The sequence below is a fragment of the Mastigoproctus giganteus genome, chromosome 3 (genome assembly GCF_048544385.1).
Source record: "Mastigoproctus giganteus isolate SK-2022 chromosome 3, ASM4854438v1, whole genome shotgun sequence".
Taxonomy (NCBI): Eukaryota; Metazoa; Arthropoda; class Arachnida; order Uropygi; family Thelyphonidae; genus Mastigoproctus; species Mastigoproctus giganteus.
Window position 1 is genome coordinate 156,283,927 of NC_143577.1, and position 25,177 is coordinate 156,309,103.

At 37.0% G+C, this 25,177-nt stretch overlaps 1 protein-coding gene across 3 annotated transcripts in view; it reads right to left on the reverse strand.

Annotated features, from left to right (window-relative positions):
• Positions 1-25,177, reverse strand: part of LOC150088346 (protein yippee-like 5) — a 193,025-nt gene that overhangs the window by 156,565 nt on the left and 11,283 nt on the right. For all 3 annotated transcript variants that reach the window (XR_016546789.1, XM_090370732.1, XM_090370731.1), the window contains exon 2: positions 3,282-3,399. The gene's annotated coding sequence lies outside the window, so the exon portion shown is untranslated. The remainder of the gene's footprint in view (positions 1-3,281; positions 3,400-25,177) is intronic.

A 25,177-nucleotide genomic window follows, 5' to 3' on the forward strand; every position in this document is an offset into this window, starting at 1 on the left:
AACTGACAAGCTATTTTCCTTCAAAAAGGGATTATCGTCCAAGGACAGGGTATGTAAACTGCTAAGTCGGGTTAATGAATATCCTAGTTGTTACATCCTAGGCTTATTCATTGACATTAAAAGTACATTTGATGTTCTGTGGTGAAAGGGTAACTCTGCAGTGCTAGAGCTGCCTTTTTTCCAGGAACTTATATAATATCTTAAGGAGTTGATCTAAGAAAGAAGTGTGACTGTCAGATCTAGATATACAGAGAAGTCATGTCATGTCCTTAGGTGTCTGTTCTGGAGCTCAATATGGTGGGTGTGAAAATAGTGGAATATGCTCACAGCCTTGCCTTTACCATCTTTGATTAGTATTGGAAGAACTGCTGGAGAACTTTTGGAGCATTTTTTAGCCAGACTCAACCACCTTTTGTGAGATGGCATTTTCTCTGAGGTGTGTAAAGTCAGTTAGATACCTTAGCTTGTGCTTAAAAGAGACTATCTTTTACACAATGCCATACCTAGACTTCTGTCGGCCCTGGGCAAAATATTCATTTGGAGGGTCCCCCTCGCAAAAATTAAAGGTAGAATTTGTAAAATCGAAAAAAAAAAAAAAAAACATCCAAAAATTATTCGAATCATAATTATTTATTTAAACTTGAATGACTAGTACATTATTTATATAAACTTAAAATGTTCACATGATTACCTTACGATATTTACTTTGTAAGATTTGAAAATCTTACAAAAAAAATAAAATATATTTTTTTAAGACTTTGAAAGTTAGTTTTCTTTTGATTCTTGCCGTTAATAGGATAAATGGGTAATATATGCAGTTTCAGAAATAAGAATTATTCTGGTAAGAGGTATAAAAATTAAAAGATTAGCGGGAACGAAAACAGAGCCATTAGCTTTACTTCCGTTAAACCAGAGAACAGATGGAGGATACTAGGACAAACCCACCGGGGGTCCGGCGCTACAAAAACAACTTAAAGTTTATGAGTGGTCACACACCGGAAACGTATTCTGTACAACACACACTAGTTTCTAAAAATAGACGCTATAGTAGCCAGTGTCACAATTTGTGGTTTTTTTTGAGTGCAATAGAGACAAGCTGTTATGAGGCAGGAAGAGTTGTTTTGGAATATTCGGCCGACATCAAAGAACACATGTTAACAAGTTGAAAATAATAAAAGAGAGGGATATAGGGAATCACGTGCTAGTGCTACGGGGCAGGCTGAATTACGCCTTCCAACAAATGAAAAGAAAGAAAAAATGAAAAACAAGGAGTGATTGGAAGAAAACACTGTGGGAAGGCGTGGAAAACTATTGGAGAAAATTGTGGATGGATATGGACACAAGGGGAGAGAGTGGAAAGGGAAGAGAAGGGGAGAGGAGAATTTTTTTGAGCGATGCTAGTGAAAGGGTGAGTCGGGTAGAGTTGCTTGAAAGATGATGAAGAAATAGCCGACGAAAAAAGTCGAAGTGGGGTTATCAGTAATGTAGTGAGTGAGAAATTAGGAGATGAACTGGAAAGGGGTAGTAAAAGGAAGTTCTGCAAACAGTGAGAATGAGAGGAGAAGATTCCCTTAGAACACCAGTCCACCGAGGAAGTCGATAAATCCTGATATAGTCTTGAAAGGCAAAGGTAGCCGTCCTGACAGGAAAAGGTAGCAGATCCTGAAAGCTGAGTAGCAGTTGCGAATGCCGTATGATAATGCCCTGGAAGCTGTAAGATGTTGCCTTGGATAGCAGAAGATAACAGCTCTGGATAAGGATAGGATAGGAGGCCCTTATGAAGACACCTGATCACAGAAATTAAGTAAGTGAAAGTTAATTTGAGAATACTGTAAGTTAAAAGCTAGAGAAAGGACTGTAGAGCGATATTTGGGGAATTCAATGATAAGAGAAAGTTATTTTTGAAAATACTGTAAGTTAACTGCTAGAGAAAGGACTGTAGTGCGATAATTGGGGAATTTAATGATAAAGATAAGATTAGATGGGTGAACCAAATAGGAGTAAATTCTACTCTAAGGCAATTATGGTTGGTTTAGGCAGTAATTTGGAATAAGGAGGATAGTAATGTAGATGAGAAAGTTAACGGAAGGAATTGTAGTAAAAATAGAAATACTAAATGTGTGGAGATAAAATTTATGTATATTGCCAACCCTTAAAGGTGTGTTTGAATGTAATATTGTATTTTGGTAATCAAGTTCTGTAACTGATAATGGTTAAAGAAATATATAAGAAAGAGGAATAGGGAATTAAAGAATAAATTGGTAGTTATGATGATACATAAAAGTAATATGATCAATGATATGTTTAACTTTAATGATTAAAAAATGTTAATGACACCTATGAGGTATGAATTGATTGTGTTGTAATAGGAGCAGAAATAAGGTGAGCATATAAAGAGTGTAACTATTTAACCTGTGTATGTGTAATGAGAAAGGTGAGATAAAAAAAAGGGTCAAGTCTGTAAAGGAGCCTGTTAGATAGGAAGAGACTGTATATGTTGTAAGTACCTTGGTGTTGAAACAGTGAAATTTTATTCTTAATGAGATTTGTTTTGATTTAACTGTAAATATGCATAATAAACTTGTTTTTTTTGTATAACATTTGTGTAGTTATTTGTTGTACTGGACACAAGCCTAACCAATGGGAATTAAACATATATAAGAGTTTCTCCCCTATGAACTTAGAATTTTCTGAGAAGTAAAGTCAGATGCGCAAGTGGGGAGATATTATAAAGGGGAGTTGTTTAAATAGGGGAATAAATTAAAATAATATAAATAATAATATATATATACACATTATAAAAAACCCCCCCACAACTTGATATCTATAATGTCTGATGTTTTTATATCTTTTAATACATCTTGTTCTATTGAAATAATGGTCAATCTATTAATTCTTTCTTGGCCAACTGTTGCTCGTGAATATGTGTTTTAATCATTTTGAGTTGGAAAAACTCCTCTCTCCGGATGCAACCGTAATTGGCAATGTTAATAATAAACCAAATAGAAATGCCCATGTTGGGTTATTATTCAACTAATAAAATAATAAATAATTAAGTAATAATTCAACTAACAAATAAATGTCAATAATTCTAAGCAACCAGATATTTTTTTCCTTTTAAAACATGTTGGAAAGATTGGGTTTCTTAACAAAACTCTTTGGCTTTTCATCTTATTCTAAAATCAGAAAACTTCATGAATTTTTAATTCATCTGATCAAATCTGTCTTGTAAGCTAACAATAGCTATATCAATCATTATATTAAAAAATTCCATTTCAAACCTTTTGGCTGGATCAATAGGGCGTTCATCTGATGAAGTTTCACAGGTAAACTCGTGCTTTTCTCTAGAAACTCGCACTTCTGGTAACACTGATGGTACTTCCAACTCAGTTGCAATGTCTATGGAAAATTCGTTTAGTTGACTAAGAGCACCTTATCAATATAATTGCAGTGTTTATATCAATTGTACTACTTTGCTTGGCTTTACTTACTTTATTTATAATACTCAATGTTTCATACCAAACAACTACACTTATAATAAATTTAAAAGAAATAATTTAAATAAATAAATAAATTTTCTGTTTATAATCCAGGACAACTACACGGTTAGAGGAGTTCACAAGATAGAGAGAATACAAGAAACTTTCTGTTAACAAACCTTATATTTCAGACTGCAATTTTGCATATTTTCCTTTGATTTCATTTAATGCAGTTGTAATATTTCGTAACTGATATCGTTACATTTAGAGTTATTGTTATTTTTGGTTTTTAGGAGCATTAGCAACTAAGGCCATATTGCTCCAGGATATGCGGTGGTCATTCCCTGACCTTTCCGCATCCTCATATTTGGTGGTGAAGGGCTCGAACCCCAGTCTAATCAAGAAGCGTGTGCTATGCACTGCTGCTCCTTCCCACCTGGCTACAGAGGCGGCGTTACGTTACACTTAGAGCAAAGCAAACAGTTTTAAATGTGAATCTCCATTACTGTAGTTTATGTTGCACTAAAACTAGGTTTAAATAATAAAATTGAGAAAAATTAATTTCTTTTAACATCTGATTATAAAATAAATAAATTTACTGCAATATAAATAAGGCAATATTGAATTTTTTTTTTATAATTAAAGTATTAGATTAAGAAACAACCATGGGTGCCGGCAGCATGGTGCAAGGGCACCACCTTTGGACTTCAAAGTAATACACAATTTTAAATATTTTCATTAGTTTATGGAAACATAAGATATTGCATGTATTCAAAAATTTGGTTAACAAATATTTATATTCCCATATGCACTGCCTTGCAAAATGTCCTGCAGGCACCCATGGAAACAACCATTTTTTATATTTAAAAAAATTAAAATATCATCAGAATTCGGGTCCCCTACATTCCCAGGCCCCAGGCGACCATCTGGTCTGCCCATACAAGGTATGGCACTGCTTTTACAGACAACCTCTACTCTCTTTTTAAAGACTGCCAACATGCAAAATTTTTAAAGATAAAATTTGTACCTCATGCACAAAGCTCTAGACAATCATATATGCTTGATGGAGGATTAAGGGCCAAGTTCTTAACCATACTGTATAAAGGTCTTTTTGTCCCTATTATGACTTACACTTTGGGAACTTAGAATGCAAGGATTGCCAACAATCTTGTTTAAAAACATGGTTGTTTGGAGGTAGGCTCTTCTGAGCATAACCAAGGTCAGCCTTACAGTCTCTATAAAGGTGTTACAGATAATATCTAAAAAGAAGCTAGCAGATCAACCTCTTCAATGACCAGTTGAAGGTGGTTGTATGGTCCAAAACATGTTAGAGTTGAAAAGAGGAACTCGGTGATGAGTTGGTAACTATTTGGCTTTTTTTTTTTTTTGTTTTTAGGAGCATTAGCAACTAAGGCCATATTGCTCCGGGATATGCAGTGGTCATTCCCTGACCTTTCCGCATCCTCCGTATTTGGTGGTGACGGGCTCGAACCCCGGTCTAATCAAGAAGCGTGTGCTACGCACTGCTGCTCCTTCCCACCTGGCTACGGAGGTGCCAACTATTTGGCAGAATCAGTCAGGAAACTCTAAGAAAGGTAGAGAGATCATTGCCTTTTTGACTCAAGTGAATATCATTGATTGATGGGTTATGTAATGAGACCATGGTTGAAGTTCAGGATGGAGGACTGATTTCCCTTGACCAGACATGGCTGGAGACTCTGGTTGAGTTGGCCGAGTCCAAACTCTGCTTGTGGACAGCCCGAGAGTGGCCTCCACGTTGCACTCTAGTGTACCAATTATGTGGATCTGAGGGCTACAAATTTTTCTGTCCTATTCTCAATGCACCAAATTTTCATTGCTTTTGCAATTTTTCTGAAAAGAGAAGTTTGTTGGATAGAGGATGTCCACCTTGGTAGAGAAGGAAACTCAGCGCAATATGCAGTTTCTCTACCCTTAGTGGCCCCTTTCTTTGAAGTTCAAAAGGGAGCTTCAAAAATGCTTAGCTTCATACCATGAAATTTACAAAGATCTATCAAGCAAACAAACCCAGATTACTGATTTTTAAAGAAAGCAGAAGATACACGAAATCTAGATTCTGCAGAAGAAAGCTCAGAAGGTGAAGATATTCTGCAACAGAGAAACCATTCTCATTTGATTGTGCTTAGCAGTGATGAAGAGAAAGAAATTAAATGAATGTACATTATCTGAGATACATGAATCACAGTTTGTAAGGATATTTTTTTTTTTTTTTTACTATTTTTAATAAAAATTAAGTTTTCGATAGATATAAAAAAAAATGGTGTATTTTTGTTAGCTTTTGGAACGTAACCCCCCCCTCCACTTTTTGTACTGGTTCTTAGTCCCGTATAACATGGTTTTGGACTACAAGATTTTGAAGGAACCAAAATACGTGTTATATGATTGCTATCTGTATAAGAATTTTTCCAGCAGGGATAAGGTGAATCTTACTGTATAAATAAATGGTTGGGCTGCATTTTGAATACTGCATTCAAGCTCTGGAAGCCTCATTTTAGGTAGAATGTGGATCTGTTGGAATGGCTGCAGAGAAGAGCAACAAGATTACTGAGGAGAACAAAAAAGAGTGCACTTACCAAGAAAGGCTTCTGTTAATTCTCAAAACTGCTTCCGTTTTTAAAATTTCTGTGTCTGGAGACTAGGCATCTGTGAGGAGATGTGATTGACATGTTTAACATATTGAATGGACTGAGTAAGCTCAGTACTTATGGAATCCTTCCTCTTGCTGAGACTATAAACAAGGGGATATAAATTTAAATTGGGGAAGGATGGTTGCAGGATAGTTGTGTGAAAGTTTTTCCTTCAGCCAATGAGTAGTTGATTGTTGGAACTGGCATTGTAAAAGTGGTTATTGTGAATAAATTGAAGGAAGAACAAACTAGACAAACTATTAGAAAAGATGGACATGTGATATGGAAACTTTTTTTGGCTGATGCTATCTATACTTGCTTTCTTACATTGTTTTTCACTACTGATGCTATACGTGGCAAATTCATAAAATAACCTCAACTTCCATGCCATCCATTTTGGCATCCTATTGTGATGCTTTACCATTGAAACAAATATGTTTGTGACTTGCATTTAATTTATTTAAACACATCCCACAGAGCATTCATATTAGTATTAGTAATGGCCGCATGGTGCAAGAAAGCCTATGGCTTATAGCTGCACCAGCCGAAAAAAAAAAAAAAACCCGAATAAAACAATGATAAAAAAAAAAAAATAAATAAATAATAATAATTAATAAAAGAAAAGGAAATTAAACCTATCATCCTATGTGCTTCCCTGACCCGAAGGTACTATCCAGATGACCTTTGAATTTCCTCAAACTGTCAGACTCTACCACCCATGTAGGCAACTTATTCCAGTAATTTATAACTCGCTGGCTAAAATAAAACTTCCTGTAGTCCAATCTAAACATTTCCCCCCGTAACTTGAATTTATGTCCCCTAGCTCTAGCATCATTTATAATCTTGAAAATTTCGTCCTCATTCATTTTACTGATGCCTCTCAGAGCCTTAAACACCTTAATCAAATCTCCTCTAAGGCGTCTAGTTTCCAAACTCTGCAACCCACATATTCGAAGTCTTTCTTCATAAGGATGCCCTTTTACCGATCTCACCAGGCGAGTTACCCTTCTTTGCACGCTTTCAAGAAGCGCGATGTCTTTCTTTAGGTGCGGTCTCCATACTTGAACACAGTATTCCAAGTGTGGCCTAACAAAAGCCTTATATAATGGGATTATCACATCCCTATCTCTACTTGCAAAAGTTCGATAGATCATCGATAGGACACCATGGGCCTTCCTTGCAACCTGTTTACAATGCTCAGAGAATTTCATGTCTGACCGTATCGTAACACCCAAGTCCCTTTCCTCCAGTACTGGGTTTAGTTGAACTCACTAAGTGAATAAGTTATTTTGGGATTACTGTTTCCCAGGTGTAATACCTTACACTTTGTTGGATTAAAGCATAGCTGCCATTTTTCTGCCATTCCTGAAGTCTATCTAGGTCTCTCTGAAGAAGCTCAGCTTGACAGTGATCATTAACTACTCTACCAATTTTAGCATCATCTGCAAATTTAGACTTCACACCCTCTATTCCTTCATCGATGTCGTTTATGAAAATTAAAAACAACAGTGGTCCTAATACTGATCCTTGGGGAAACCCACTTCTTACATCAACCCAATCTGACCTCAAATTACCACAGCCAGTTGATTACAACCTGAGGAGCCTATAGTTCCCCCCTATTAAAATCAAAAACTCACCTTGGCCTTTGAAACTGATAACTGAAACTAATAAACCACTGAAACTAATAGTCGGGTCTCTTGTACTTTTTCTGATGTGTTGAAATAAAATGTCATCCAAGTAGTTCAAAAAAACTGATCCCACTAAGTGTCATTCTTGATCACAAATTCCAATTGATAACAGGTAAGTTAAAGTTACCCATTATGACTCATTCATTCCAGTTTGCCCATTTAAGTTGCCTAAACAGATTGGATATATGTTATCCAATCTGTTTAGACCAACTATCAACTTTATATTATCACTAGGCAACTCACAGGCATACTGAATCTTCAGCCAGCCAGGCTTGATCTGGAAATAGTCAAACTGCTTTCAATTCCCTTTTGATAAGAAGCAAAATCCTCCCCTCCCCTATGCCTTCTCTGTGTCCCTTTTTTTTTTTTTTTTTTTAAATATGAAAACCCCAAACACAAGAAGTATCAGAAACTATAGTACTTATTACCGTGCTTCGGTTGGAGGTTGAGAAGATGAAAGAAAATATTTCTTGACATTAGACTTGAACTTCTGTAGACTATAATTTTCAGGAAATATGTATGAAGGAAGATTGTTCCAGAAAACGGCAGCTGAATGAATAAACGAGGAAGATGAAAAGTTGGTTCTGTGAGTTTGAAGTTGGACAGTAAAATGATGTTGGCTGGTGGCAGCACATGTTCGGACAGTTTTGAAAGAGAGAGCGGGAATTATAGAAGCCAATTCAGAAGAACAGTGCCCATGGAAGTATCTGTAGAAAAGGCATGCAGCACAAACAGTATGTCTATGAGACAGTGACTGGAGAGACTTTGTTAGAGTCATTAATTAACCTAATTGCACTCTTCTGAATGGAATCTAGAAGCCTGAGAGAGGTTTTGGGGGGGGCAAAAGCCTTAGCATATTTATTGGAAAACAAAGGTTTAGATAAAGGATGAGATTTTAAAGTGGAGTGAGGGATTAAGGATTCCATTCCTACAAGAATAATTTCACTGACACGATCTGAACAAACGTTGACATCAGAAGTTTTGAAACAGTAATCCGACCAAGGAAAAGAAAAGAAATCTTTCAGGTCATACCATTTTGCATTCTTGTAATGCCAAACAATATGAGGTTGGGAATAGCCAAGAGATAAAGGCTCCATTGGAGAAGAGACAATCACCAAGTTATGATCGAGGTACCTAAAGGACCACTCACTTCGACCGTGTACTTAGAAGGGTTGTTTGTGAGAAAAAGATCAAGCATGTTGGCTGTATGGTTAGGATTGTCCGGTATTCTTGTAGGTAAATGAACAATCTGTGCAAGGTCATTAGTAATTGCAAAAGCTTCAGCATCTCGACCAGCTGGGTCAGTGTGATTAGAAAACAGAAGCCAGCTGGAGTTGTGAACATTCAAATCACCAAGGAAAATTACCTTACTGTTAGGACAGTTGGACTTGGGAAAGTCAAGTTTTTTTTTTTTTTTTTTTATGAAAACCCCAAACACGAAAGGTATCAAAACCTATAGTACTTAGTACCGTGCATGGGTTGAAGGAGAAGTATGGGGGGGGGGGATTCCGGAAACTTTGCTCTAGAGACTAAACATGGGTTTTGCAAAGAGAGGAAGTCAAAGAGCTCCAATTGATTAGTGGAGTTGAGAGAATGGTAGAGACAACAGGTGAATTTGATACAATGAGGTAGAGAGATTTTAAGCCAGAGAATATCGAAAAGAGGAGATTCCAAATTACCAAATCCCTGACAGGGAATATCAGAACGGATATATGCACAAGTAACCACCTTTGAGGCGAAAGGAGTCATACAGCGAACAATTTGGGCAGCTGAGATGAGCAGTAGTTGAATCAACTGATAACTGACATTCTGTCAGAAAAAGTACATGAGGTTTGGCAGACTGAAAGTGGAAATGGATGTTGTTTGAATAGAATTGAGAGCACATATATTTGTAAAATGAACTAGGAAGTGTTTGGGAGGTTTAGATCTTTTTGCAGATAAGCTTACTCTTTTAGTTTGACAATTCATGGTGTATTCAATACTAAGAAAAAGTGGGGGATGTGCTGTTTTTTTTTTTTTTTTGTAGTTGTTGGCGCATAGGCTTCTGTGGCCATAATGCACCTCCCAAGGTTTTTGCAGTACTTTGATCCAAGCCCGAGGTGGGAATCGAACCCGCGACCTTTGGGTTGCCAGGCAGGCACTTTACCCACCCAGCTAGCCCGGTCGGCGGGATGTGCTGTATGAAGTAATGAAATTTTTGGATATGGTGTACACATGGTAAGAATATACCCAGATCCTTGACATAACATGCCCTCGACAATGTCACCCTCATACACACTACTCAGACTTCCTCCAGTCACTATCTGGCAGAGTAGAGGTATGGTAGATATAAACTAGTTTAATCAAGTCACAAAGAAGGCAGATTACGAGAAAATGGTTGGTAAAGGATGCAGACAAAAACAGCAAAGACTTCTTTACTTATTTTAACTCTGCATGATGTCAATGGTTCAATTGTTGATGGTCCTGCTCAGGCAGCTAACAAACTGAATGAGTATTTTACATCTATATTCACAAGAGAAATCTTGTATAGAAATGAAGGACATCAGTTAATCAAATTCTAACAGGGAGCTAAATGATTTTGTAATAACTGAGACCAAAGTGGAGAAGAAAATGTTGAAGTTACCAGGGGTGGATTGGATCTATTCAGTTATATTAAGGAGAGCACCACAGGAATAAGCAAAACCTTAGCCATAATTATAAGATCATCCTTGGATTCATGGAAGTTTCACCCGGACTGGAGATGTGTGAATGTAACTAATTCACAATGGGGGGGGGGATAAAATGGTGACACAAGTAATTACAGGCCCATTAGTTTAGCTTCTGTTCAGGAAAAATAATGGGAGCCACTGAATAAAGAAGCAATGCAGGATCATCAAGACAAGACTGCAGTTAAAGTTCAAACAGTATATATTTGTTTAGTGGAAATCTTGTCTAACCAATTGGATTGGATACTATGATATGGTAACAAAGGAACAGGATGCAAAAAATAATTTTGATATCATATACTTGGATTTCAGGCAAGCTTTTGATACCTTTGCACAGTACAAAAGATTGCAGTACAAATTGGAGCAATAATGGCATTAAGGTCAAGTTGCTGCTATGGATAAAGGGATGGTTGAGTGGGAGAAGACGGAGAATGGTAATCAATGAACACTGCTCTTCGTATACTAATGTTATTAGTGGACTTGCTCAGGTTTCGGTGTTGGGCCCATTATTGTTTTCTATACTTATCAATGATATCAATGAAGGTATATCAGGCTTAATGTCCAAGTTTTCAGATGATACAAAGATTGGTAGGGTTGTCAATGACAGTAGGCTACTGTAACAGAACTGGACCTAGAAAAGTTGGACAGATGAGCTGAGAAGTGGCAATTGAAGTTTAAAGACAAATGCAAAGTATTGCAGATGGGTACACCGTCACATACCAATTGTGCTGTACTACACTCAGGGAAGTAGAGAAAGGAAAAGACCTGAGGAGTAATTGTAAAATCAGACATTGAAGTTTTTTGAGCAGTGCAGATGAGCTGCCAGAACAACTCGTGGGGGTCTTCTCAATGATATACATGAATCTTGTTAGCAGGGATAGAGATATGATTATCCCTTTGTATAATGCAATGATCAGATTAACCTTAAGTACTGCATACAGGTCTGGAGGCCTGTATGCAGACCATTACTAATGGAATACCCCTGTTTTTCTAGGGTTTGAATCTAAAGGAATCCCACACACTTTCAGGTTGGTCAACAGAAGATACCCAATAAATTCAAGGAATTAATCTTAGAAGCTACTAGGCTTTTAATCCCAACTGAAAAATACTGTTCAAGGTTTAGGCCTAAATGGATGTCAGATGAACTAATGAGATTCATGGCAAGGAAGAAAAATGCATGGGAGTGCATATAAATTAACAAGAGATACAGGTGCTTATGGTAGATATAAGATAGTCTGTAATCAAGTAACAAAGGATGTTAGGAAAGCAAAGGCAGATAACAAACCCATGCTGTGTCTGAATTATAACTGCAGTCTTGTCTAGAAGATCCTGCAGTGTTTCTTTAACTAGTGACTCCATTATTTTCCCTGAAATAGAAGTTAAACTAAGAGGCCTATAATTACTCCTGTCACCCTTTGTGAATTGGGGACACATTTGCACATCACCGTCCATGAGGACCTCCCCTGAATCCAAGGAAGCTTTGATAATTATGGCTAAGGGTTCACTTACTTCTTTTGCTACTTCCTTTAATATAACTGGATAGATCCCATTCACTCACCCCAGGTTCATTTCTTATGTTCAATCTCAACAATTTCTCCTCCACTTTGCTCTCAGTTATTACAAAATCATTTAGCTCCCTGCCAGAGTTTGATAAGCTTCAGGCCTCCCCTTCCTTACAGACTTCCTCATGTGTGAATGTAGATGCAAAATACTCATTCAGTTTGTCAGCTACCTGAGCAGGTTAATCAACAAACGAACCGTCGATCTCAAGTGGACTAATCTGATTAATCCCCTTCCTTCTAGAGTTTACATAAGTAAATAAGTCTTTACTATTTTTCTTTGTATCCTTCGCCAAAGATTTCTTGTAATCAGCCTTTGCTTTCCTAACATCCTTTATTACTTGATTACAGACTGTCTTATATCTACCATAGGCATCTTCATCACCCGATAATTTATATGCATCCCAAATCATTTTTCTTCTCTGCCACGAATCCCATTAGTTCATCTGACATCAATTTAGGCCTAAACTTTGAGCAGTATTTCTTAGTTGGTATGAAAAGAGTAGCAGCTTCCAAGATTAATTCCTTGAATGTCTCCCATTTAGAAATTGCTGTTGGTAAGATCATCAGTTGGTCCCACTGTATAGAATTTAAAAAATCTCTAAGAACACCATAGTCACCTTTACAAAAACAAAATCATTCCCTTTACTCCTAATAGTAATTACATCTTTAAGTAAATCCCACATTAGTACACTGTGATCACTGCTACCTAGTGGTCCATTTATCTGCAGATTCTTAATGCACGAAGAATCACTGCTGATAATCAAATCAAGAGTATTACTCTTGTAAGGACCTGTCCTTACAACTGTTATTTGATAATGAGAGTTATTGATATTGAAAAATTATTAAGGAATATTAATACAGACAACCATTTTAAAATATATATGGTCAAAACTAATAACAGAATTTGTATACAATAGTTCAGATAAGTCCCAGGTTTAATTGTGCTCGTTTCGCCTATTACCTTTAAGCAAGAGGAAGATAAACATAGCAACGGGGGGGAAAGCGTTTCGAACACGCGATTCAATAGGAAACACTGATGGAGCAGACCGTAGCTAATGAGCACAGATCAGAGTAAACATTTCGCCCCTAAAGAACAATGAGCCGAAACAAACAATTAAGATAGAGATGGAGCTCAGTAATGGAGATACTCAAGAAATTTAAGTTTGTTTGTTTGTTGTTTGGTTTTTAGGAGCATTAGCAACTAAGGCCATATTGCTCCGGGATATGCGGTGGTCATTCCCTGACCTTTCCGCATCATCCGTATTTGGTGGTGACGGGCTCGAACCCCGGTCTAATCAAGAAGCGTGTGCTACGCACTGCTGCTCCTTCCCACCTGGCTACGGAGGAGCCAGAAATTTAAGTACACACTTTAAAATTTCATGGGGGCAATTAACGACAGGTGTAGCCAGGCAAATACAGGGCGTAGATGGGTGTGGATGTAGGTCACAAAGAAGATCTGGAAACTTCTTGGCTGACCGGAACTTCCGTTTACCTTTCTAGAAAGTTCCAGAAATTGCTGGAAAACCGGAAGTCCTCATATAAAGGATGGAAGACACGCCCACGGAAGAATATAGGAGACGAATGGGAATTTCAGGGGAAGGGATGTTCAGGTCAACGATTGGCCAGAGTGAAAAGCGTAGGAAATTTTGAAATTCAGATTGAGGAGAAAGAAAAGTTTTTTGGGAGAGTCTTTTAAAGAGGAAGACAGTCATGTGGGAGAGTCTTTGGAAGTGTGTGGAGGAAGACAGTTGTGTGGCAGAGTCGTTGCTGAGTTTTGGGGAGATGGTTTAGTAATGGGAAGGAAATTTTCCTTGTGGGAAATTTCGTAAGTCTAAAGTTGGGGAAAGAATGTGTTCATGTGGAAGAAAGATGATCCAGAGTAGCCAATGAATACAAAAACGTTCTGAGAAGCTGATGAAATTCATAGTGAAGGAAGGAGAGCGGCCAATGAGAATTCTAGAGAATGACATAAGAAAAGGATCCTTATTCAACTCAACAGAGTGAACCTCAGGTAGATTGATGTATTCCAAGGATGAGTAACTGCCCGCCTTCTAATCTACGCCGTTGCGCTGATGGTTATGGCAGCCCTGAATAGAAAAATCATTTGGAAAACCAGTAAGTGATAGTTCCGTAAGGAAAAATCTTAAGTTAGTGAAGGAAGGACTCTAGGGGAAATAGTTAACCTATGGGAGAAAGCTAAATGTAATTGTACCCATGTACACAGAATTGTAGTGAAATTAAGAGTAGGATCTTCTGGTAAAGGTTTATTAATGGGTAGAAAGGATACTTTGAGATAATAGTTAATTTTGGGGGAATGACTAATTAGGTAACAAAGGATTGTAGTTGAATATGATATTATAGTGAATTTGGATTTATAGAGAGTATAACTTGGAGTGATAGTAATTGTTTAAACGGATAAAACACTGATTGAGTGCCCTGCTAATTAAAGAATTATAGGATTAGATACGGGAAGACGGTTAATTACCATTGTTGATTATGAATGATGAACAGGTCTGTAGTTGAGGAAAGGTTTTTCTAACTGAGATATATATGTGTATGTGATAATTTTGGAAAGGGATATAAAAATGTATATATGGCTACTTGAAATTGTTTATTACCACGCTGAAAGCCACTTGTAAACCTACTAGGACAGTTGATTGGTAGGAAAGCTGATGTAAGGATTATGAGATGTAATGAACTCCTAGATCTGTTACAACCCAAGGATGAGACACACGAAGAACATGATGTTATGTATATATGTATGAAAATTCTGTAGTTTGAATTACAAGGATAATTACAATCTAACAAAGCCACACATAATAAAGTTCACAGTTAATCGTAGTTATAGATTGGAAATGTATATATATAATGTCAATAAATATTATTATGTTTTGGTACTTAAGTGTCAGTCAGTCATTTTGAACTTCAGCCAATCCAGAGGAGGAATACCTAAAATATTGAGACCTTCTTCGAGTCTAGAATCTTCTGGGAGACAAACAAGTCAGGTGTAAAGTGAGAGGGGACTAAACGGGGGGGGGGGGGGCACAGTAGAGTACAGGGAATGATTAAACAAGACACATGCATTAAATAAATGAGAAAATATTCATGTAATGCATTAAAAGAAATAAAAATAATAAACATTTAAATTCCACCCCCACACTCTTTCTGGTTGCCTCTCAATCATGCTGCTGTAGAAAACAATCATCAGTCAATCCACAAAAGTCTTGATAGTGTGTGAGTGATCTACCCACAAGTTCCAGTCTATATCTGGTAAGTTAAAATCCCCCATTATAAGACAATCTGATTTACTGGCCCACTGTATTTCTCCACACAACTGTTCGTCGTACTCATCAGAATCATTAGGCCTATAAAATAATGTTCTTGTTTATACTCTGGCACAACCACCAGATCAGTGCTGTTTAGAATAAAATATATTTAGAATAAAATATAAACATTAATAATAATTAGTAGTGATGGGCTTGTACCCCCAGCTGCACTCAAAGAGCGTGTGCTTTTGCACTCTAGCTTCTGACCACTCGGCTACATCAGGCCTAACATACTCCTGCTCTCAACTTGGTTTTCTCAGTACTTATGTCAAACAAAACTGACTCTATGTTGCACTGTCCACCCATGTTAACTGGATGCACTTCCTTAGATTGTGTGTTTCTTAATTAACAGCAACACTCCATCTCCCCTTCTATCCTGTCTATCCTTTCTGTACACACCTTACTTCCCAATTCCAATTCTGCATTCCTTACCTCTGTGTGACACCATGTCTCTCCTATCCCAACAACATCAGCCTTTTATGTCTTCACCAGCACCTCAAATCCATCAAATTTATTTATTATATACAGCACACATATGTTACTTTTTTTTCTGATTTCATAATTCATAGAAAATCTTGCACATGTCTTTGTAAAACTCCACAATGTATTTCTCTGGCAGCTTACAGAATGATCATATGTCTTTTTTTCTTTCTCTAATATCTCGAGAACAGTACCAACGAATTGGTATGCTATTATGGGAATATTGTTCTCCATATGCAGTACCTCACACTTTTCTTTCAATTTTTTTTTTTAATCTTGTTGCACATCATACCCTGGTTTCTGTCATAAATCATCCTGTCAATCAAAAAATAATATGAAAACTTTGATATTAAACTTGGCATATCTTTATCAATAAAAACAATAAAGGGTCCAGCACTGATCCCAAAGAGACTCCACTAATAACAATAGTCCAAGAAGAGCAGTGACCATTAATAACCACTCTCTGCCTTCTGCAACTCAATTATCCCTTTATCCATAGCAGGAACTTGCCTCTAATGTCACACTGCTCCAATCTGTATAGCAGTCTTTTAGGAAGAACAGTATCAAAAAGTTTTTCTGAAATCTAATACAGGCAGCCCTCATATAACATGGTAGTTAGGTTCCTGTGAAATGTTGCATTGTGCAAAACCATGTTATACGGGACTAAGAAAAAATATAAAACGGGGGATTACGTACCAAAAGTTAACAAAAATATACTATTTCGTTAACAAAAACACACTATTCTAGATTTCAAGTATTTTCTGCTCTCTTTAAAAAATGAGTAATCTGGATTTGTTTGCTTTTGCTTGATAAATCTTTGTGAATTTCATCGTATGTATGGAACTAAGCATTTTTGAAGCTCCCTTTTGAACTTTAGGCTCCTTTCATTCCAGAATCGGCATTCAAAAAATAACATTCTAATTGTTCGGCTAACTTTAGGCCTTTCCATATGCTTTTTAGTGCAAAATTTAGAAGCTTAGATTTTTTTTTTTGTGCTATCATCCTCTGAATTGATTTGGTTTTACCTCCAATGCCATTTCCACTAAATCCGCTTCATCAACCTCTCTTTCTACCAGTAATTCTTGAACATCTTCAATAATCATATATTGTTTTATTATTTTAGGAGCATCGGCGACTAAGGTCATGTTACTCTGCGTATATTGCCTATAAATAGTGTGTCCTGATGTCGATTTTCTGTTTTTTCTGGATGAAAAACCCAAGTTTCTGGGAGAAAAAACCATGCTACCCTCACCTGAGTCCGACCAACTCAGCCACATTGTGAAAAAGACCAATAAAAATCCCCCCCCCCATCATTGATGGGATTCCTAATAAATTCCTGTTCTTTCAATGTTGAAGTCAATTTGCAAGTTATGCTTTTTACTGAATAGATGCTGAGTGATGGAGCAGTAACCCAGTCATGTTCTTGTTTATACTCCAGCACGATCACCAGATCAGTGGAGTTTCCAATAAATCAATCAATACAAATGTTAATCATATTTAGCAGTCACAGGCTTGAACCCCCCCCCCCCCGTGTCTTTCACCAGACCTGAATCTCTTTGATTAATTTCTTCATGTTATCTGAAAAATGTGGTTTACCTTTCAACAATGAATACAGCAGAAGAACTGCTGTTTTCATTGTTGAAATGTAAACCACTCTTGAAATGCCTGAAATTCCCATGTCTTATGGTCCAAAGGTAGACTGGGTGCATGAGTGGTCTTTATTATACAGGTGATTCAGGAGGAATAGTAAATATTTTGGGAGGTTATAGTATCAATTATTCTGAGTAAAAAAGTTCATATAAATGTGTCCAATTCTCAATGGATACAGAAATACAGCTGTTTGAAACTGGTGCACACAAAGCCATTATGAGTGGTATTAAAGAACGGTAAATGACTTATTGTTTGTATTTATTGACTTTTTGAATGATACTAAACACAAATAATTGTCAAATTTTTTACAAAAATCCCACCGCTAACCTCAATGCACTTTGCCACTCTTCTGGTAATATGACTTGTTCTTCTGAGGTGGTCTTAGTGTTTCTTTATGAGGGCAGCAGTATCCAAAATGCGAGCAAGCAATTCGTCTCTTGTATTCACCTTTTCCTTTTATACTGCGCTTTTCATCCATCCCCACAAACAAAAATCTAACAGAGTGAGGTCTTGGAGACCTTGGTGGCCAATGAATGGGACCACCATGGCCGATCTATCATTTAGGGAAAGTTCAATTTAGATATTGGATATTGTATCACCAGATGGGTATAATGTGCAGGAGCTCTGTTATGCTGAAAGTACATACCAATCCTTGTAGCCAAGGGAACATCCACCAATAGTAGTGGAAGTTTGTTTTGCAGAAATTTTAGGTAAATGGGCTGTAAGACAATTTTGTAACACAAGCCCAATTAACTGATTGTCAATGATACTACACCACACATTTACAGAGAAGGGATGTTTAAAATTTGTTTCTACAGTGGTATGTGGATTTTCATCTGACCACCAATGAGAATTACGGGTATTGTTGATACCATCACGAGTGAAGTAGCTTCTTCGCCGAACCATATTAATGGAATTAATTGGCAATTAGCATTTATCCAACGAAAAAATTCCAATTGCTGGGCATCATCTCCTGGTTGAAGGTGTTGCACCCGCTGTATGTGAAATGGATACAAGCCATGCCCACGTAATGTTCACCATACTCTTGTCTGTGGAACACCAATAAATGTGGAAATTCTTTGTGTGCTAATAGTAGGACTACGTTCTACTGACTGAAGAATGTGTTCTATTTCATCCACATTTTGTTCATTTGCATGTTCAGAAGAAATATGATTGCTGGGAACTGTACCAGTCTCACACAGTTTGGTGTAAACACTAGTAAACGCTCTTGAATCCGGTATTCTGCAGATTCTCAATGGATACGGAAACTGTCGACAGTATTCTCTACAAGCAGCAGTTGCACTTCCACACAAAAACTGTAGACAGTATTCTCTACAAGCAGCAGTTGCACTTCCACCACAAAAACCATAGACAAACACCATATCAGCATATTCAGCATGTGTGAAGATGTGAAACATTCTTAACAAAAATGTCTAACACCAAACAGCATCAGGTTATAACTGCTTCTTAGTCACGTCTGATTCAGGGAGTGGTGAGCACCAGTTTCGAACAGCTGTATTTCCATATCCATTGAGAATTGGAACACATGTTTATATGAACTTTTTTACACAGAATAATCGAAACTATAACCTCCCAAAATATTTACTGTTCCTCCTGAATCACCCTGTATGGTCGTGGGTAGAGATGGTATCTTCAAAATATTAATGGAATATTTTATTTTATTTATCCAGATGAACTGAAAAAAAAGCTAGCTTTCCTTGTATGATCAGTTCAGATCACATGCTACAGTGGCAACAAAAAGGATATTTGCTAAATTAAACACAATTAACTTTAATTGCTGAAGGCCTTTCCAATTACAGTCATTGGTCATCTCATTTAACAAAACTTTAAACCTTTAACAAACCTTTAAAGGATTCTTACACTTTGCAATACTGTGATTCCCTAAAATTATAAATTAATTTGTGACTCCCCCCATAATAAATCTAATTATTTCATTTGGTTTAGATTTAGGCAAGAAATAAATATATCTTACTTTTAATTAAATTTTAATCTATATATAGATATAAATATCAAACAAAACAATGATATAACTCTTACAACTTTATAAAATAAAACTGCTTCACAATGAGGAATAATAATCAAATTTAAAAAAAAGGCCAAAAAAAAAAATTGTGATCCCTTGTCACACCTGATTGCAACATCTCTCCAGGAATTTGCAGTCCACGATTTGAGAACCCTCACTTTAAAGTATTCATGTGTTAATGAATTCATTTTAAAGTATTCATGTGTTAATGAATTCATTTTAAAGTATTCATGTGTTAATGAATTCATGTGTAAGCATGATTTAACATCAGCAAGAATGAAGTGACCAGCCAGATGTGCGAATCAGTGAAAAATTAGTGGATGTTAATGAAATGTAAAATCAGTAACGTCCTTAATGGACATAAAGATGATGCACTCTTTAAAGAAAGTGAAAGTTCAGGCCACAACATCAGTAATGATGAATGTGCCAACAATGTGTTAGTTCCAATGATGCAATAGTAAAAGCTTCATTTTACACTGATATTTGGTATAGTAAACATTTGTGGGCGAAGATAAAGAAAGCCAACACGAGAAATGTCAAATAACTTATACAGAAAATTAGCTTCCCAATACGACACTCTAGCGCTGCTCACTCGGTAAACAGACGGTAGGTGTTATTGGTCTGGAGCAAAATCAAGAATGATATATTGATTGACAGGTAGACGTGGCAAACGATGTGCTGATTGGCACGCGAAGATACACGATAACATCAGTTTAGTATCACTTTAGTAGCACTCAGCACTAATGGTAACTTGCCCTAATGAACGCTTTCCATAATGGTTAAAAAAGGACAAGTTACCTCCACTTGAATCCCATGGGAGCTTGAACCCCCTCCCAAAGTGGAGGGGGGTAACCTAACCTTTTTTCTTTAGAATCATGGGTGGACTAGAGCATAAATTGATTATTAACAAAATATTAATTTTTTATTACTGTACTTTTATTTTTAAAGACACTCGTGCGGATACACACATATCATAACATCAATAGCTATTCACTACATATATATAAAGAATCTTTCTTTCTTTTCCTATTATTTCCTAACCTAACGTTTAAGGTTAGGTCACGAAATATAAGGAAACCTTTTCTATTATTTCCTAACCTACCATTTAAGGTCAGGTTATGAAATATAATGAAAAATAAAGAAACCTTTTCCTTTTTTTTGTAACCAAACATAAATCAAAAATATAGTAAAAACACTCATGAACTCCAAAAATCTGCTTTTAATAATAGGAATAAAACATAACAAAGAACATAAAAATGAACAGAACAAAACTTTTATTAATTTAGTTTTCATCAAAAAATCAATCAACGTTTTATTTTCCTTCCATCTTTAAAAGATTCATCGCTACTATTACCTGTTTACCGTTCATCACAAAACTATTATGCACCATTCTTTACTCATAAATACACATTATAATGCCAACCAATGACAAGTAGCTTGTCGTCTGTCGTGCCTACCACCAATCATTTCATCATTTGCCATGCCTACCTGTCAATCAATATATCCTTCTTGATTTCAGCTCCAGACCGATAACACCTACTGTCTGTTTACCGAGTGAGCAGCACTAGAATCCAGTGTCGGGAAACTAATTTTCTGTGTAAGTTATCTGACGTTTCTCATCGTTCTCGTGTTGGCTTTCTTTATATTAGCCCATTTGTGTTTCAAATATATGTGATAAAGTATTATTATTATTTTCTAAAATATGGATGCAACTTATGGTCTAGTGCAGCGTTTCCCAAACTAAGGTCCGCAGAGTGGGTTCACAAAAAGAACCCTCTGGAACTGGTAAAATTATTCATTCTATGTATAGAAAATTGATGATAAAGTTATTATTATATATTTATGTAAAAATAAGAATAAAGTTGAGTTGTTTTTTATATAACTTTGTATTTTATTTTTAGAAAACAGTGTTCATACATATGTAGAGACACACACACACACACATATATATAGGAGTCCGCAAACTTTTTTTCATTTTTGAAGGGGTCCGTAATATCATTAGTTAGGGAACCACTGGTCTAGTGTGTCTTATATTTTAAAAAAATACAGTACATAGTTAAGCAAATGTTTAATATTAGTATATGTAAAATGATGCAAGAAAACTAGACTTATGAGGCATCAGCTTAAAAAAAAAAAAAAAATATATATATATATACACACACACACACACACAGAAGGTGGTACAGACTTGTGGTGCTCGGTAACGCCACATGCATCCTTTGTGAATCAGTGCGCCACATGGCAATGGGCTGGATAGAGTCATTGAATATTTATGCACAGTTCTTTGGCAGTGTGTTTCACATAGTTTGCGATGGCTGATGTGAGAGAGCAATGTGCTTGAATCAACTTTTGTTTCCTTCTTAATGATAGAGCAGCAGAAAACTACAAGAAGTTGAAACAAGCTTTTGATGACAATGCTTTAGGTTATGGAAGTTTAACCGTTTTAAAAATGGTTGAATGTCGGTTGATGACAACAATCGCTCTGGGCATCCATCATTGAGCACCACCCTGGAAAATATTGCAAAAGTTTCGGCAGCGATCTGTGAAGATGTCAGGCAGACCATCCATGACATTTGTGGTATTGTAGGACTATCGTATGGCACGTGTCAGTGGATTTTGTCAGACAAGTTCAACATGAGAAGGATTGCAGCCAAGTTTGTGGCATGGTTACTAAGTGAAGACCAAAAGCAGCATCGCATGGAAGTTAGCAGAGATCTTCAAGAATGGGCTAGTAGTGATCAAAACTTCCTTTCTACGGTCATAACTGGTGATGAGAATTGGGTATATGGGTATGACCCAGAAACCAAGCAACAATTTTCCCAGTGGAAGAAGCCCATCTTAGCCCTGACCGAAGGAAATCCAACAAGTGAGGAGCAACAAGAAGTCCATGCTGATCTGTTTTTTCGACATTGATGGGATTATCCATAAGGAATTCATTCCTCCTGGCCAGACCATCAACATAAAGTTCTACTGCGACATCCTGAGGCGGTTAAGGGCAACCATCAGGAAGAAATGTCCAGAGAAGTGGCACACAAAGAACTGGGTCCTTCATCATGACAATGCACCGGCCCACGTCTCTAGCTGTGGCACGTTTTTTGTATTCAACAACATGACTCCCCCCCCCCCTTATTCATCAGCTTAGCCCCTGCAACTTCTTCCTCTTCCCAAGAATGAAAATCAAGTTGAAGATTTGATAGTGTAGAGCAGGGGTTTCCAAACGTTCTGGTCAGAGACCTCTAAGTAAAAATTTGGTAATAACATAGACCCCCAAGGGAAATAAGCTTCAAATTAATATACTTTGTAAACAATTTTTTTAGAAAAGGTATCCAATTATGATTTGCAATGTATCTTAAAAAAATTTAATGAACACTAACGCCTACCACATGTCTAATGTGATGGATGTGATTTTAGAAGACAGAAATATTGGGTTCGTGATTCGTTAGTTTTAATCTTAGATCGACATTATTTTCGAGATCTAGTCGATTTCTCTGCTTATTTAAAATACTGTTAGCATGGCTAAATCCGGCTTCTACCATGCATGAACTTAGAAAAGTCAATAATAAAGGCCCGACAGGTTTTTTTTTTTTTTTTTTTTTTTTTTTTTATGAAAACGCCAAACACAAGAGGTATTAGAACCTATAGTACTAAGTACTGTGCTTGGGTTGGAGGTTCAGAAGACGAAAGAAGATATTTGTTGACATTCGACTTGAACTTCTGTAGACTGTAATTTTCAGGAAATATATATGAAGGAAGGTTGTTCCAGAAAATGGCAGTTGAATGAATAAACGAGGAAGATGAAAAGTTGGTTCTGTGAGTTTGAAGTTGGACAGTAAATGGATGTTTGCAGCGTGTGTTCGGACTGCTTTGAAAGAGAGAGCGGGAATGATAGAAGCCAATTCAGAAGTGCCCATGGAAGTATCTGTAGAAAAGGCATGCAGCAGAAACATGCATGCCTTTTCTATGAGAAACATGCATGCCTACGTCTCATATTTCCCAGAGCAACGTATCAACTCTGTAGTACTACACTGATAGTGGTAGAGAATGAAAAGGACCTGGGGGTGGTTGTGCAGGCAGATATGAAGTTCTCTGAGCAGTGCAGACGGGCTGCAAGAGTAGCTCATGGTGTATTGTCAATGATATATAGGAATTTTTCTAGCAGGGATAAGGAGGTGATCATTTCCTTGTATAAGGCAATGGTCAGACCAAACCTAGAGCACTGTATACAGGCCTGGAGGCCTCATTTCAAGAAGGATGTAGAGCTGCTGGAACGAGTACAGAGAAGGGCAACAAGAGTAGTGAATGGAACAAAGGGATGCTCTTACGAAGAAAGGCTTAAGTTTGCAAATTACAGGATCACCAGCAAGGGGATCTGATAGAAGTGTATAAAGCCTTGAATGGTTTGAGCATGCTCAATGCTGATGGGATTCTCCCTCTTGCTCAGAATAATCACCTGAGAGGGCATAAATTCAAATTGAGGAAAGACAGATGTAGGATAGACGTGCGGAAATTTGCCTTTAGCCAGCGGGTGGTTGGTTGGTGGAACAGACTTCCATCCCTTGTCATGGAAGTTGATAGCCTAAATAAGTTTAAGGCTCAGCTGGACAGGTATTTCAAACGAACAGAGGGGTGAAGTGGAAGTGGTTATATTTTTTATTTATTTATTTTTTTTTGGCTGATGCTACTTAAGCTTGCTTTCTTGCATCAAATGCCTCTACTAATGCTAATGAGACAGTGAGTGGAGAGACTCTGTTAGAGAGGAGTCATTAATAAACCTAACTGCCCTCATCTGAATGAAATTTAGAGGCCTGAGAGAGGTTTTGGAGGCACTGCCCCAGATGTGGGAACAATATTCCATGGTAGGGTGGATTTGCAATTTGTACACAGTGAACAGCTGTTTGGAAGAAAAGTAACACCGAGAGCAAAAGAGAAAACCAAGTTTTTTAGATGCAGAGGAATCAATATCTGTAATGTGCTTGTGCCAAGAGAGATTAGAAGTCAGGGTAACCCCCAAAAGAGATATATCATTTGCCTAGAGATCGGAGTGTCACCAAAGATAAGCATAGGAGCAGACGAATCTTTTTTGTGAGATATAAGACAAGACTGAGTTTTAGAAGGATTGAAATTAACTAAGTTGTCTTTGCCCCGCTGGAGAATTACCTGGAGATCGGAATTTAAGGAATTGGTAGCAATTATTTGAGCAGTTGAAGATGATTGAGTAGGGCAAGGTTTCTCAAAATGGAAATCAATGTGCTATCATCGGCAAAACCATGGATAGGATTTCCAGTAAATGGAAGGTCAGTGATATGCAAGAGGAAAATAATGAGGGAAAGAACTAAACTTTGTGGGATAACAGCATTAGTGGAGAAGTTAGAAGACAAAGCCATCTACCATCACCCTCAGTCAGCGATCAGAGAGAAAACTGGATAACCAATGACAAAAAACAGTTGGCAAACCATAAGATGGAAGTTTGTTTAGAAGACTTTTATGCCAAACACGATCGAAAGCCTTGGAGATGTCAAGGGCAACAGCTTGTGTTTCACCAAACTTTTCCATTGAATTTGTCCATAAATGGGTAAT